This window comes from Anguilla rostrata, chromosome 7, assembly GCF_018555375.3.
Source record: "Anguilla rostrata isolate EN2019 chromosome 7, ASM1855537v3, whole genome shotgun sequence".
Taxonomy (NCBI): Eukaryota; Metazoa; Chordata; class Actinopteri; order Anguilliformes; family Anguillidae; genus Anguilla; species Anguilla rostrata.
The window spans coordinates 17,253,860-17,267,657 of NC_057939.1; the positions used below are offsets into that span (position 1 = coordinate 17,253,860).

Genomic DNA, 13,798 nt, shown 5'->3' on the forward strand with positions numbered 1-13,798 from the left:
TAATATTTTAGAACCCAAGTAAAAAAAGTGTGATTTGATTTTGACGTAACATTCTACATTGCCTGGAGGTCTTGTAGATGGCTCTCATTTTTCTTTAATTTTCAGTTCTTGGCCATTTTTAATTCCCTGAAATATTAGTATGTAAAATGACTTCAGTTAGTAAATATTCACATCAAAGTAATGATAAATTGCATTCTGTGAATAATTCAAAATGATGTATTCCAGTGGAAAAAATTTAGTGAATGGCAAATTGCCTGTTGCAACACAGACAAACATGTTTTCTCTTCAAAATCTACTTTCGACAACTTGTTGGCACCGTAGGTAAGTACCGTCTCTAGGACTGAATTGTCTCAGTATTTAAAGTCTTCAAGTAAGTATATGTCATCCATGCATCTAAACGTTTGCTTTATTATATCCTCAATAAATTATGCTATTTGGAATCCTTAAATCCCAAAGAGATTAAAGTTTTTGCAGAGACATGCCACAGAATATTCTACATGGGGCAGTGGTTTCAGAATGTTTCTTCATGTGGTTCTAGATATCTAAAAGGTACTATATTTCAGTCTTATCAAATAGGTGCTGACAGGGAATATTTTTCCTACCAATGTACCAATTAACGTCTGTTGAATATATCATTTTTCACTATGCCTGCCAGAGTACTGACCTTATTTAACTCTCTGATACTGCTCTTGATCTGTAGTACAACTCTGCTGTTGCTCAGTTGTTTAATTGCTGTTGCTTAGTATTTTAACTCTGCTGTTGTTCAGCAGTTTAACTCTGCTGTTGCTCAATTGCTTAAATTTTCTGTTGCTTAGTATTTTAACTCTTCTGTTGTTCAGTAGTTTAACTCTGCTGTTGCTCAATTGCTTAAATTTTCTGTTGCTCAGTAGTTTAACTCTGCTCTGGCTCAGTGCTTCAGCTCTGCTGTTCCCCCATTATGCCCATACGTTGATTATGACCTCCTTTAGCTCTGAGGATCTTCGTGCAGTAGAACAGAGGGACCCTGGAGCAACTGGAGACTCCTACAGTGACGAAACACCTTTGAACCGCTGCCAAGATCGCTCACCAGGATCCTCTCAAGTACATTACACATCACATGCTCAAAATCAGGAAATTGATGAGGGGGAGGGCAAATCATTCAGACTAAAAAGTGTTGACTTTTTTTTGTTTAAATTGGAATGTTTGACGCACCTCTTGGAAGTGAGTAGACTGTGCCTGAGTATCGGAGAGTACAAACTGTGGCTGACGTTGGGGTGAATCCGTGCTCAGTCTCCAACAATAGAGAGGGTGCAGGTGAAAATAAAAGACATGGGACAATGCAGGCAGCTGTAGACTGAAAAGCAATCCTCTGGTTGATGCTGTTTCTCAATACCAAGTTTTACGTATACCCTGTCATTCAAACACAGCTAGCTTTACCTGCCATTTTTCCTTTTCTCTGGTGCTCTGCTTTATTCAGATTCAATAAATCTGACTGTCAACAGCCTCTTTTGGTAAATGCTCCTTCTGTAAACAAGTAGTGCATGAAAGAGGAGAATAGGGAACTTTTAGCGTGCATTCAGAGCCTCCGCTCTTACATGTTGTCTGCCACGTTTGTGTCAACCGCAAGCTTTTTTTTAAAAAAACCTCCCGTCAGACTCGTCTGTAACCGTAAGCCGAAGCCGTTGTCAGCTTTAAGACTTCTTTTGTTACTTTCCTTTTTCCTCTTCCCTGTGGTAGACTTGAGAACGCAGCTGCCTGGTAACAATATTACCTCCCCGAGGGTGCATGCCCCAAATGCTGCCTGATAAGGGACTGCGCTCCTCTGGGGTGTGCCCAGCCCTCCTTTGCTGTGTCCTGTGGAGAAGCATGGCCGGTCTGGTTGCCAAGGAAACCACCTTTGACCTTGCGTGCCTATGGGCTTTGAACCCAACCACTGGTTGAGCCTGCCTTCATTTTGGACTCAGTCAGCTTTACAGCACAGGTGTCACACAGTTAGCTTGTCTGTTGCTACGCGTGCATGTCCCGTCCTTTGTGTATCTGGGTGTGAGAGTATTTACTCGCGCGTGTGCACACATGCATGTTTTCGTGTTTTGTCAACCACTGCTTGTTAGATATTTTCAGGTGTGTTGCTAGCAGGCATATACCATCCTTGAGCAGCCTCACCTGCTTCTCGTTCAACCCAGTGCAGTCGGAGCTGCGTGCAGACGTGTTTTAGTGGCAGTCGGAGGCCATGGACCCTGATGGGGGGAGCGAGGGGTACTACTGCTGTTGGCCAGATCAGATTTCTGCACATTGCCAGGAATCACTGTTTTCTTTTCCCCTAAAAAACACACATGCACACCCAATCACACATATACACACACACACACACACATTATCAAAGGCTGGCACTCACACACATTCACACATTCAAGAGCACAAATAAACAGACTGGAGTTTACCACAGCTATGCAGAGCAGTGAGACACCTCACTGTTGGGGGTCACAGCAAACCATACAAAAGCTGCAACCTTCCTAAACCTCCTTTAATTTGTTAAGCTTTCAAATATGCTGCAAGTACGGCTTTTGTGTCTGTTTTAAACGGCCTCTGCACACTTTCTTGTTCAATGTTAATTTGGTCCACATTGGTGGATTAAGTCTCCCCATATCCACCCACCAGGTACTGTAACCTCTTGGTTCCTGTCTTTTCAACAATTATTTATTTTAAACTTGCGCACAGGTGGTCCAGCAACCTTAAACCCGTCTTGTAATGGGTTTATGTCTGTATGATTGTAACAAGTGTTTTCTGACTTGGGTCCCCTTGGCACGTTTGGCACAGGACTCTGAGGGCCTCTGGGGTTGGCTTTGACAATGCCTGACGCCAACGCGCGAACCCGTCTGAATGCCCTTGATGAAATGGGAGTGTAGGGCAGCGCTGAAGTGTGCCCTCCAACAAAGACAAGGGCTCCTTGTCCTCTTGTACACCCCCCTCCCCCCACCATCACCCACCAAAAGAGGGATCAGGCCCCCAGGCTGATTTTTTTAAAATTGGCCCCAGGAGCCAGAAAGAGGATCATTCAAGGACTGAGGTGGTTCAGCTTACCTTATCTGAGCACTGTTACCATGACAAAACTATGCGTATGGTGCATAGGAAAGCAGTATACATGTGATCTGTCTGTCTCTCAGCCTATATTGTGCATTCCTAAAACGTGCACACTTTCTTGCTCACACACACAAACTGACAGTAAAAAACTTCCAACACATTGTACTGTTGCTTGATAGACGTCAGTTTCAGCCAAATTAAGCTGTATAAAATTGGTAAAGGAATGTAAATATTAATACTTTATCTATTACAGCACCAGAACAGCAACCTTAGTATTAATATGGCAAATGCATCGGTTGGACTTCTGAAAGCATTCCTACCAATACAGAGATGCCTACCCTCACCACAGCTCTCACATCAGCTCTACAGCTTCAGATCAAATCTCTCCCTTTCCCGCACCCCAGTAAATGCCCACAAACTCAGTGAAATCCAAGCAACATCTGTATTTCCCAGTGATCCACTGACATCACTTTCAAGTAATGGAAGTAGTTTTGAGAACACCATCCATAAAATGGAGGAAATGCAAGCTTTCCCCAGGAATGCGCAATACATTGTTCTTTAGTGTTTCCTCAAGAATGGCAAGATTCCGGAGCAGTTCTTGGCTTTTCCTGGCTTGCCTGTTGTTAAGGAGTGACCCGTTATTGCACACTAATTTTGATTGTGGCGGACATGACTCCTGGCTGCAGTTGGAAGGTCGAGTAGCTTAATGGTTAGGGAGCTGGACTTGTGGCTCCGAGGTTGTAGGTTAGATTCCCAGGTGAGTCATTGTTAGTGTACCTAAAATGTGCAATCATCGTATTCTCCACTCATGGGAAATGACTGCATTGTGGCATGTGAAATTAGGAAATAGAGTGAAAAGAGCAGAATACAAAGATACAAAAAGTGCATTTATGTCCTTAAAGCAATATAAAATTTAGCGGTTCTTTTGGAACATGCTTACAGTAATAATTCGGCACTCACACCCCTTTCCCCCATGCTGTGATTATTTTACCACCTTGATTCTCTTCCAAAGCTACTTTAGGTCAACATTTTCCAGTTTATCTTGACAGACTTAATTAAAATGGCTGACTCTAACTGTTTTTTCAAAGGGATATTTCGGGAGGACATACAAGATGATTTAAAATCCTTTAGTCCCAGATTGCATTACACCACATACTCTCTCTCTTTATTGACTAGCCAATCGTGTCGTTGTTAATTCATTTAATAATATTCTTGATCACTTGACTACATGAATGGGGCTACAGATGTAGAATAGAAAAGGCATATTAAAATGAATATTTCAGGTGAGTCACGTGTCACCCGAGGTCAGAGAAACTTTAGAGGTACAGTAGAGAGACTAATATCATTGTCAGAACAAGAAAATATTGTAGAAGGTAGTAGAGCTTGTTTGACCGTGAACACAGTTTCTTGATTTTTAATATGTATCCCTACTAAGCATAAGTCAGTATCCATTTGGGATGACAGAAGTGTGCGTCAGCAAGAGACCCCGTAGGCTAATTTACAAGTGTGATTCATCATTTCCGGGATTCGTTCTTTTGTCACCCAAACACAGTGAGTGAATACAATGTGTCACCTGTAATTTGCCTTGTGCTGACACATTTCAGGGGGACAGTAATGAAGGGTACAAGTTGAATTTAGACTATGTGTACGTGATCACAGGTAGTGCCTTTCACGTCATAAATCCTTTAATATATGTATCATTGCTTACAACTGAATAGTGTATGTGTGTGTATGGTGATTGAATGTAGATTAGACAACTTGGCTCCAGTAAAGTCGTCTTTGCTATGTTGAGGTAGTAAGGTTGTAAAGCACATTAAATTGTTTATTTGCATACCCCTAATCAAGTCATTCGTCTATGCAGGTGAATATTTTCATTCAGCACAAGTAATCTACTCAAATTCACCACAGCTGTGGCCCATCCATGATTTGAACCTGCAGCCCCCTTGACCCCATGTGACAGACAACCGCGCTAGGCAGTTCAGTGCTTAAGATATGGCTGTTCTCTTTAAAGAGCTGACACGACTGAATGAGGAGACTGACTTCAAATGTCCCAGGGCCCCACTGCAGGACCAGTGGAGCAGATCCTGACGATCCCAAGGAGAGAGAGACGGCCATATCTCTCAGGATCATCAGCGCTGGAAGGTCGTGTCATTGAGTTTCACTGCGTCATCGCTGTCTCTCGTTTGCATTTGGAGAGCTCAGCTCTTTCATTTTGCAGATAAAAAACAGGTATAAGGAAGTAAATTCAATCTGATTCCCTCTCTTTTTTAGATTTGAGCTAAAAGTGAGAAAAAGACATGTAATTTGGGGATAAAAATTGGTTTAAAAGAAAGCGCATTACCATACATTTGAGTGGTATGCAAAAATTATGAATAAAGAACTCTCCCTGAACCCGAAAGATATGGTACAGATATTCAGATTGAAATGATTGGCATGTGGTATCGTATGAGTGTCTTCGGTGCACGACGGTATGCAGTGATGTCCCATTACCAAGAGTATAGTACGTGCAATACGCCGGCATGTGCATCATAGCCTACTTAAACATGCTAGAGATTCTCAGTGGAGCTCAAAACAATCTTCAAGAGAGAGCTTGCAAAGCATCCCTTACATTTATGACATGAAGCCTGGATTTTGATGCCATTACTTTTTTTGTTGTTGATGTTGTAATTCATGAAAGTCATAAATCAGTATCGAACATTTATAAAAAGTCATTGAATCAGTATTGAATATTTAGTGCCATTTTTGAATCAGTAACGAATATTTAGTGCCATTTTGTTAAAGCCTAGTCCTGAGGCTCAGGAAAGTCCTTTCTCAAAATGGCCTTACCTCTATTCCTCTATTGTGACCTGTGGATTTCCTGTGCGTTTTGTTGCTTCTCCATGTTCAGCTGTGGGCCTTGTGCTGTTATCGTACCCAAGAATACTGTATCTTGCTTTTGCTCCTGGTCTTCTTCAGGTGTGTCACCAGGAGCTCCTGAGGAGAAACAGCACCCTCTGTCTCTCTTGTACCATCTCCTCTTCCCAAACCTGCCTCCTCTTTTCATTTTTACCTGCCGTATTGTGCAGCACCGGCTAGTTCCCTGCAAAGCATGATGAGCTAGAGATTCCTCTGTATGCCTTGTTGTTGTCGTTCTGGTATGCATTCACTGAGCCCTTGGCTTTTTCTAATCCTGTAGTGTAAAATCATATAGGCACAGTGAGGCACAGGTATAAACAGTATATTTAACTGTAACTCTATTTTAAAAGTCAGTTTGTGGTATTCCTACATATACAACTGACTATAGTGCATTGTTAGATTTCTTATGAATGTTTTTATGTGCGTAAGTAAATAATGTGCGCCCAACAATACAAAGATCGCCAAGGTATTCATGAAAGTAGGCTACACATGAATTGGCATACAGGGAAGTATTGATCTTGAAAAACACTGGAATTCTGGGATTGTACGCCTTGTGCAATATAGATGGAAATCTTTAATGATTCTGGTGTGTGTTATAAATCGTGGCATTTTCATGTAGTTATAGAGCAGAGCTAAGTATCCATCACACACACATGCATGCAAAGGTACAATGATTGTGTTTGTAGCATGTTTATACTGGCATATGATTCTTGTTTGGAATGAACTGGTAATTTTTCTATTTGTCAGGCTGGCAAGCAAAAATGTCAACTTACATAAATTCTCAAAATGAGCAAAGAAAGCCAAACAGGAAACATGCAATTTATGAGAAATGAAATTGAAGTAATCTTATAGTAAAAATTCCTCTTTAAATCAACCCCATATTTCTGCGATTAATAAGTAATTCATCATTCTCAGTATAAATGCATCAAGGGTGGTAATATGAGGAGACATCATAGGCATCAGTTCATCCCCCAGATTTATTTTTCTTATCAAATATATATTTTAGTTAGCTTATGATAATCAAATATAACACGATAAAAACATAAAACATGTTACTTGTCAATATGTGTTGCGAATATTTTGGACAGCTAGCCTAGATGATAACAGCAGATTCCATATTCTTTTGTTTGATAGACTGCAGAAAGACTCAGCTTCCACTAATGAATTCTGTATCTGGCAGCCTATAAGAACAATAATTGATTCACAGTTTAAATTCAGAAATGCAACATTTCACATTTTAACATTTAATTTACTCAGATCAGATAACTTATGATGGTTGCCAGGCATATAGAATTCTGTGTGCGTGTGTGTGTGTGTGTGTGTGTGTGTGTGTGTGTGTGTGTGTGCATGAGTGCGTGCATGCTTGTGTGTGGTTTGTCCCTAAATATTGTTTGAGTTATCCATCAATTATGTTTAAACAAAATTCACATGATCATTTGATGGTTTAAATTTGGCTTTCATAATCCTTTGAACTTGGTTTCATAATTCTTTGTTTTTTTGTCTGAAGTCCAGAAACAGCCCATATTTTATGCTGAGGAAATTGGAAGAGAAATATTTGTTACAGGCTTGATCATAACCATATTTTCAAGTGTTACCCTCAGAAAATCTTATCACATGAACTTTATGTCCAATTAATTTACTGTAGGTCATAGATTTAGAGGTTTAGATTGTTTCAGACTGTAGCTCCTACCCAAAAACAATAACCAGTGCATCTCATTAAACATGCAAACCTCAAACTCAGAACTCTCTGTCTCAGCTGTGGTCCATCCAATTTTCATACAATAACAAACTGTGAAATGGGGGTATTTGTTTTTCATATCTGGGTGCATTTAGTCGAGCGTCTCAGTTATGGAAATTGTCACTTACACTTTGCAATAGCATTGCAGTCAAAGCAGCTATTGAACAACTGTAGTTTCCCTTCTTTCTCCTCTGCTCTCCCCATTTTGGGGCCTCTGATTCAGGGCTTGGCAGCAGCCTGCAGCACAGATTAAGTGGCATATGTATCTGATGCTGGGGCAAAATGTTTAATGACCTGCTCTTCCTTGTGGGTCCTCACCCAGACTTGCTCAGTCAGGACACGATTTTGCCTGAGGGAAGAGCTGTTGAACAGAACCAGCAGAACTATAAAATTATGTGGAAATAAAATCCATATATTTGCCTTTCACAGTACAGTCTGCACTTCATCAGTAAAGCTATTAAAATCTCAAAATATATGTGTTCGGATTGGTATGTCTATATCATATGCATAGGGTGTTGTATGTACAGAATGCACTGTAATGTGTGCTGCAGGTCATTTTGTTCCTGCCTCCAACTATGTTGTAGGTACCAATTAAATTTCTTAAGTTTACTTATTATATTAATCATTTCAGTCATTGCACTGGATTGTCCTGTGGTTCTAATGTAGTTCTCTGGGATCAGACCTGCACTGTGTTTGCACTGTGTGCACCTTTTTCTTGTGTTCACTGTTTCACAGGTGCATTGGCCACTGTTTAGAGCTTTTTAAATTGTAAATATATGCATTCAATTGGCCAAAGTTTGAGTAGGAAAAATGTGAGTGAGAGGATGGATGTGCAGTGTCTCTATCCTGTTTAATCCTTCAAAACTGAAATTGTGCTGTAATGAGCTGAAAATAAAAAAGTTAAGTCGTTGAAAACAAAATAAGAATACCACAATTTTCCCTAAACGTGGTTGTTCACAGCAGTGCCAGAATGAGCTGTGTTAACATCTCCGTCTATACGGTAGCCTTCAGCATTTGATTTTCTCTTTTTTCCTCTCTCTCTCTCTCTTTCGGTCCTTTCCTTGTGGTTAAACTAAGGGTTCTTTTCAGTTTTATTCATCTGTGACCCTTCCTCCCCTTCCACATCCTTGGGTCTGAACAACAGGGGCTGTAACCCAGGAACCCCTGTCGGTATTACTTACATTATTTGCATTAGATTCTCCGAAATAGGGCTGTCTAGGCCATTAGACCTCAATGGATGGGCACTGATCTGGTGCAACACCAGCCAACAAACAGGCAGACAAATAAGAGGCGGCCATTGTTCTCCTGCCTCTGCTTCATATTTTCAGCCTCTCTGCGTGCTGTCTCAATCTGCAATCTGGCAGCTTGAAGATACTGCCTTCCCACACAAATTGTACACCGAAAAAAAATAAATACATAAATAAAAATAAAAAATAAAAAAAATATATATACACACACACACATGCAGATGTGTGACAAAGGAAAAACCAGAATAAATGAGTGGAGAAACATATTGAATGCAGATGCTACCATACAGGTGTACTGCATGATACAATTAAGCAAATTAACATGCTCTAATGCTCTGTGGCATATATAAAAATACTGAGCAGGCCCAGTTTATCTTGATTCTGGATCAAGATGGCAAGAGAAAAAGATCTAAGCAGCTTTGAATGAGGTTTCATTATTGGGGCACTGATGGCAGGAGCTTCAGTCACAAAGACTGCTCAACTGGCTAGTGTTTCAATAGGAACAGTGACTGAAGTGACATCTGCATTTAGATCTATGGGAAAGACGTCAGTAAGTAAGGTGCATGTGTGGCGTACACCAAGAAAATGGTACAGCCATGAATGCTTGACCCCAATAGTGAGGGGGTCCAGTGGCTCTGTTATGCTGTAGGGGCATTTTCCTGGCATGGTTTGGATCCCTTAGAGGGGAGGGTCACTGCACATTTTTCATATACAGTGGGGTTTTAAAGAGTATAATCCAAAAACAGTGTATAGGTATTTATTGACAATTCTTAGTACTTGGCGTGATTTATCTCGCCTTGATGAATGCTTTCACTCTGCTTGGCACTGATTCCACCAGCTTATGCAGCACCTCATCTTTCAATTCATCCCAGCACTTTCTAAAACCTTCTTATAGATGATTTGCTGATCTTATTTGCTGTTCAGCCTTTTCCCTGTTTAGCTGTTTTACTGTTTGTTCTGTTTGAACTGTTGGTTCAGTTGGGTTTAGGTCTGGTAACTGTGGTGGGAACGGCATCCTAATAAGCTCCCCTTGAACTCAATCATTAAGTATTCTTGAATAAGAAGTGAAATTGCAGTATTATAATTGCACTATTCCTTGGTGAACAATGACAACAATCCATTTTTTCTAGCATTCTCAGGCTTTTGGTCCTCACTGTGTATAAGATGTTGATTGTTCTGCTGACCTGATTTGGACACAATATAATATTATGTACAATATTAAACCCTAATTGAAAGTTACAAATTATTCCAATCGTATGGGGCTGAAGAATAGATCAGATTGATATGAAAAGAAAACTGTTGCACCTGTAGCTTTTTGTGCTGTTAAATATTTATGCTTATTTACTTCTTCCTGTGGTAACCCTCTTCCCTGGGTGATCATGGGTAAATTCCTTTCACAAGGTCTGACTTTATTAATCGTCTGCATGAGCAGTGTTTGTGATGTGGGTGAAGAGCAATAATTGACTTTCATGTGCAATACCCAGCTCTAGTGTGTCTCCACTCTGCATCGCATGTTTGCTTGTGAGCAGTAAAGTAAACAATTGCAGCCTGAAGCGCTGCCTTTTTCAAAAAACAAACATTGACAACTGCTTTGCTTTCATGACGTGTCATCTCTTGCTTGAATTGAATTCTTATTGCATTACAAGGACATAATTACCTAAATTACACAATAGATCTGGAAGGCAAAGAAAACTAATTGTGATGCTGTCATAGCAGTTGTGTGTTGTGTTACATCATCACAGAAGCTGAACAGTTTCTTCTCAGCTTTCTTTTCGATGACAGCCACAGTGGTTCTGAGGGGAGTGTGATTCTGCATCAGATCTGCGTCTGATGAATACCCTCCCCATGTTCTTCTGTGTATTGAAGACTCACTGCTTCACTATGGCTCATGTGGCCCTCTTTAGATAACCACATATTTATTCTGTCTGTCTTTGTATTTCCTTTAGAATAATAATGTAGTTATAGCTGTAGAAAGCTAGGTTATGTGACTCGTGGTACATTCTTGATTAGTTACAAATTGTTGTTTGTTAGGTTAAGATTACTCTTATATATTATTAATGGACCTTGTGCCTTTTTGGCGATGCCACATTTTTCTCTTCCTGAGAGTTATTGTACACTAATGTTCTGCACTTTTGTATGTCCCTCTGGATAAATGCATCTGCTAGGTGATTGTATTGTAAAGGGATGGGCTACCGGCTAGGACAGCCTAGGAAGAACACCAGCCCTTAAATGCAGTGATGGGCCCCACAGTCCAGAAACTGATCCTGGCCAGGAATCCCATGTAGTGAAGCCCACTGTCGTGTAGAATCACCCAGGAAGGCAGGGCCTCCGGCTCCAGCATATCTGCTTTCTCACTGTGGAGCTGTAACTCTGGCCGATAATGCACCTGCTAACTGCTAGCACCAGCTTGGTTAGCGCTGCGGTCCTCTGACACGTTTCTCACTTAAGGTAAAGGTAAAAAGAGTAGCGGTAAAGCCCAGGGGGTCACTGAAAGGGCCGCATGGAAATTCTCATGAAAGGCAGTAAAGTGACTCCTTCAGTCACTTCACTTACAGTAAGTTGATTGGAACAGATGTGACACTGCAGATGCTGGGCATATGAAAGACATTATAAACTCTGAAAATACTCATGACGCATAAACCCGACGGCCCGTCAAAGTCTTTGATCAACCTGCCATGACCATTTACCGACTACCTGCCAAAAAAACCAAGCAAATCTGACAGGAGGCAAGGCAGTGCCGTGTATGCCTGACACCTTAAATTGTGAGAGTCTTTCTAAACTGCAGAGAGCGAATGCTTCATCCTTTACAGGTTGATCCCTTTATTTTTAGCCATGTGTAAGGAATTAGCTTGTGTGTGAGCATGTGTGCGTGTGTAAAGTATATGCCAGTTTTATAGCCCAAGCTTTGATAATGATACTGTTGTCATCATTTCTGAACATTTGAGAAGACCATATTTAAAAAACGCAGATTGTTCTTCTCCATTAGAGAGCCCATTTTCAAAGAATCTGTTTCCAGCTCATTGTACACACACTAGAAAAAAGTGTATTCAGCATTATTATATTTTTGTTGTATATAACATGTATGAATACAAAATAATGTAACTATTATATATAGATGCTGCCTGGATCTACACACGTGATACCATTGGCAACCACCACAATGTTGGCTATAAATTCATATAACAGAGTTTTCTTGCACATTTTATTTGAAGCCTTTCTTTGATATGGCATTCCTTGGCATAAAAAAATTAAATTACATGAAATGTACCAGAAAGCTGTCACTGGGTCAAAATTTAGAACCTGAAGGAAGACAGACATGCATTCCCATTTCTTACTATAAAGAGGACGTGCTCCGCGGAGCGAGCGGGTTGCACACGGAGCCCATTTTTCGCTGTCCTTGTGCGTCCTGTGAGCCGCCATCTCCTCGGTTCCCATCATGCCCATCTGCTCCCACATTCCTCTGGTCTGACAGGCTCCGGCAGCAGTAGACTCCCTGTCCCACGCCCGTAGACCCTGTCCCGGTGGACCCCGAGGCTGGACGACAGTGACACCACCTGCATTGTCCTGTTGCCCAACCCCTCCCCCCCCCTACTCGCGCTGAGCTAAATGCTGCTGGGATAGTCTGGATCTGACATAAATAGAATGTTAAAAAGTTCTTGCATATCTTTGGCCCCAAAAATGAGTGTACGTCTCGTCCCCTACTCCTTCCCCAGTGAGAGTGAGACTCCCATTAAAAGTAAAAGATTAATCCCAGCTCTTGCTTACTCACTGTATTTAAGGTGGAAATTATTTATTGGATTAACTCCTTTTCATGAGACTTTCTGTGGTCAGAGAGCCTGGATGGGCAAAAAGACTGATCTCTGAAGACCCTTAGTGAGTGACCGAGTAAGAGAGAGAGAGAGAGTGAGGGAGAGAGAGAGAGGAATAGAAACTGGGTGAGAGGGTCCTCCTCTGAAAACTTTGCAATGACACACTTTTCATGAAAGTGGGAAAGGAATGCCCTGCTCATAATTGCCAGAGGCAGATGTACTTTAATATGCACTCCTGTCTCCTTGTCTTTGACCATGAGGCATGTGAAGCTAAAACGGGAGGGGGAAATAACACGCTGTCCTTTTCCATTAAAAGTGCTGCTCTTAAGGGTGTCCACAGCTATAAAACTGCACATAAGTCACGCCATAAAATTATTGACAGCCCAGCATTTCATTTCTGTATTACTTTGATGTGCTTTTTTAATTTGAATGCTTGTTCCAGTTTATGAATCCAATTGATTTTCCAATTGTCCAATCACTCTATTGGCAACTCAGATTTACTTGTTTCTCATATCTTGCACATTTATGATGAAATGTACTTTTCACACTGACAGTTATATTCATTTTACGCAAACATTTTACGCATTTATAGCTGGTCTGGTTTGTAAAACTCTGTCAAGTAAGGAATGACAGGAATGATAATATTTTAGTTTGAAAAGTTTGTGCATGTGCCTTCCAAGGGCCTACAACAAAAATGAATTTGATAAAATGTGTTTATTATGAATCAGTCATCATTATTATATTTGTTTAGCACCACCCAGAATCATGTCATCAAAGAGCCTCTCATAGAGTCATATAATTGCCTGACCCCTTAAAAGCAGATCACGTTGAACTTGACAGTCTCCCCCTGAAACTGCAAAGCTGCATGGCTTTCTTTAAGAAATAGTTTTTCATGATAAAAGTGTCAAATTTAGTATGATGATGACGATGATGTTGATGATGATGATGATGATGATGATTATGATTATGATTATGATTATTATTATTATTGTGAAACATGAAATAATGAAGCAAGTTTATCTTGGAAGGGCTGGTGCACACCATGTGAG

The 13,798-nt window shown here is 40.7% G+C and overlaps 1 long non-coding RNA gene across 1 annotated transcript in view; it reads left to right on the forward strand.

Moving 5' to 3' along the window:
- Nucleotides 1-1,612, forward strand: part of LOC135259214 (uncharacterized) — a 7,746-nt gene extending 6,134 nt beyond the window's left edge. The window contains exon 2 of the long non-coding RNA XR_010331218.1: nt 969-1,612. This is a non-coding gene — a long non-coding RNA (uncharacterized LOC135259214). The remainder of the gene's footprint in view (nt 1-968) is intronic.
- The last annotated feature ends 12,186 nt before the right edge of the window (nt 1,613-13,798 follow it).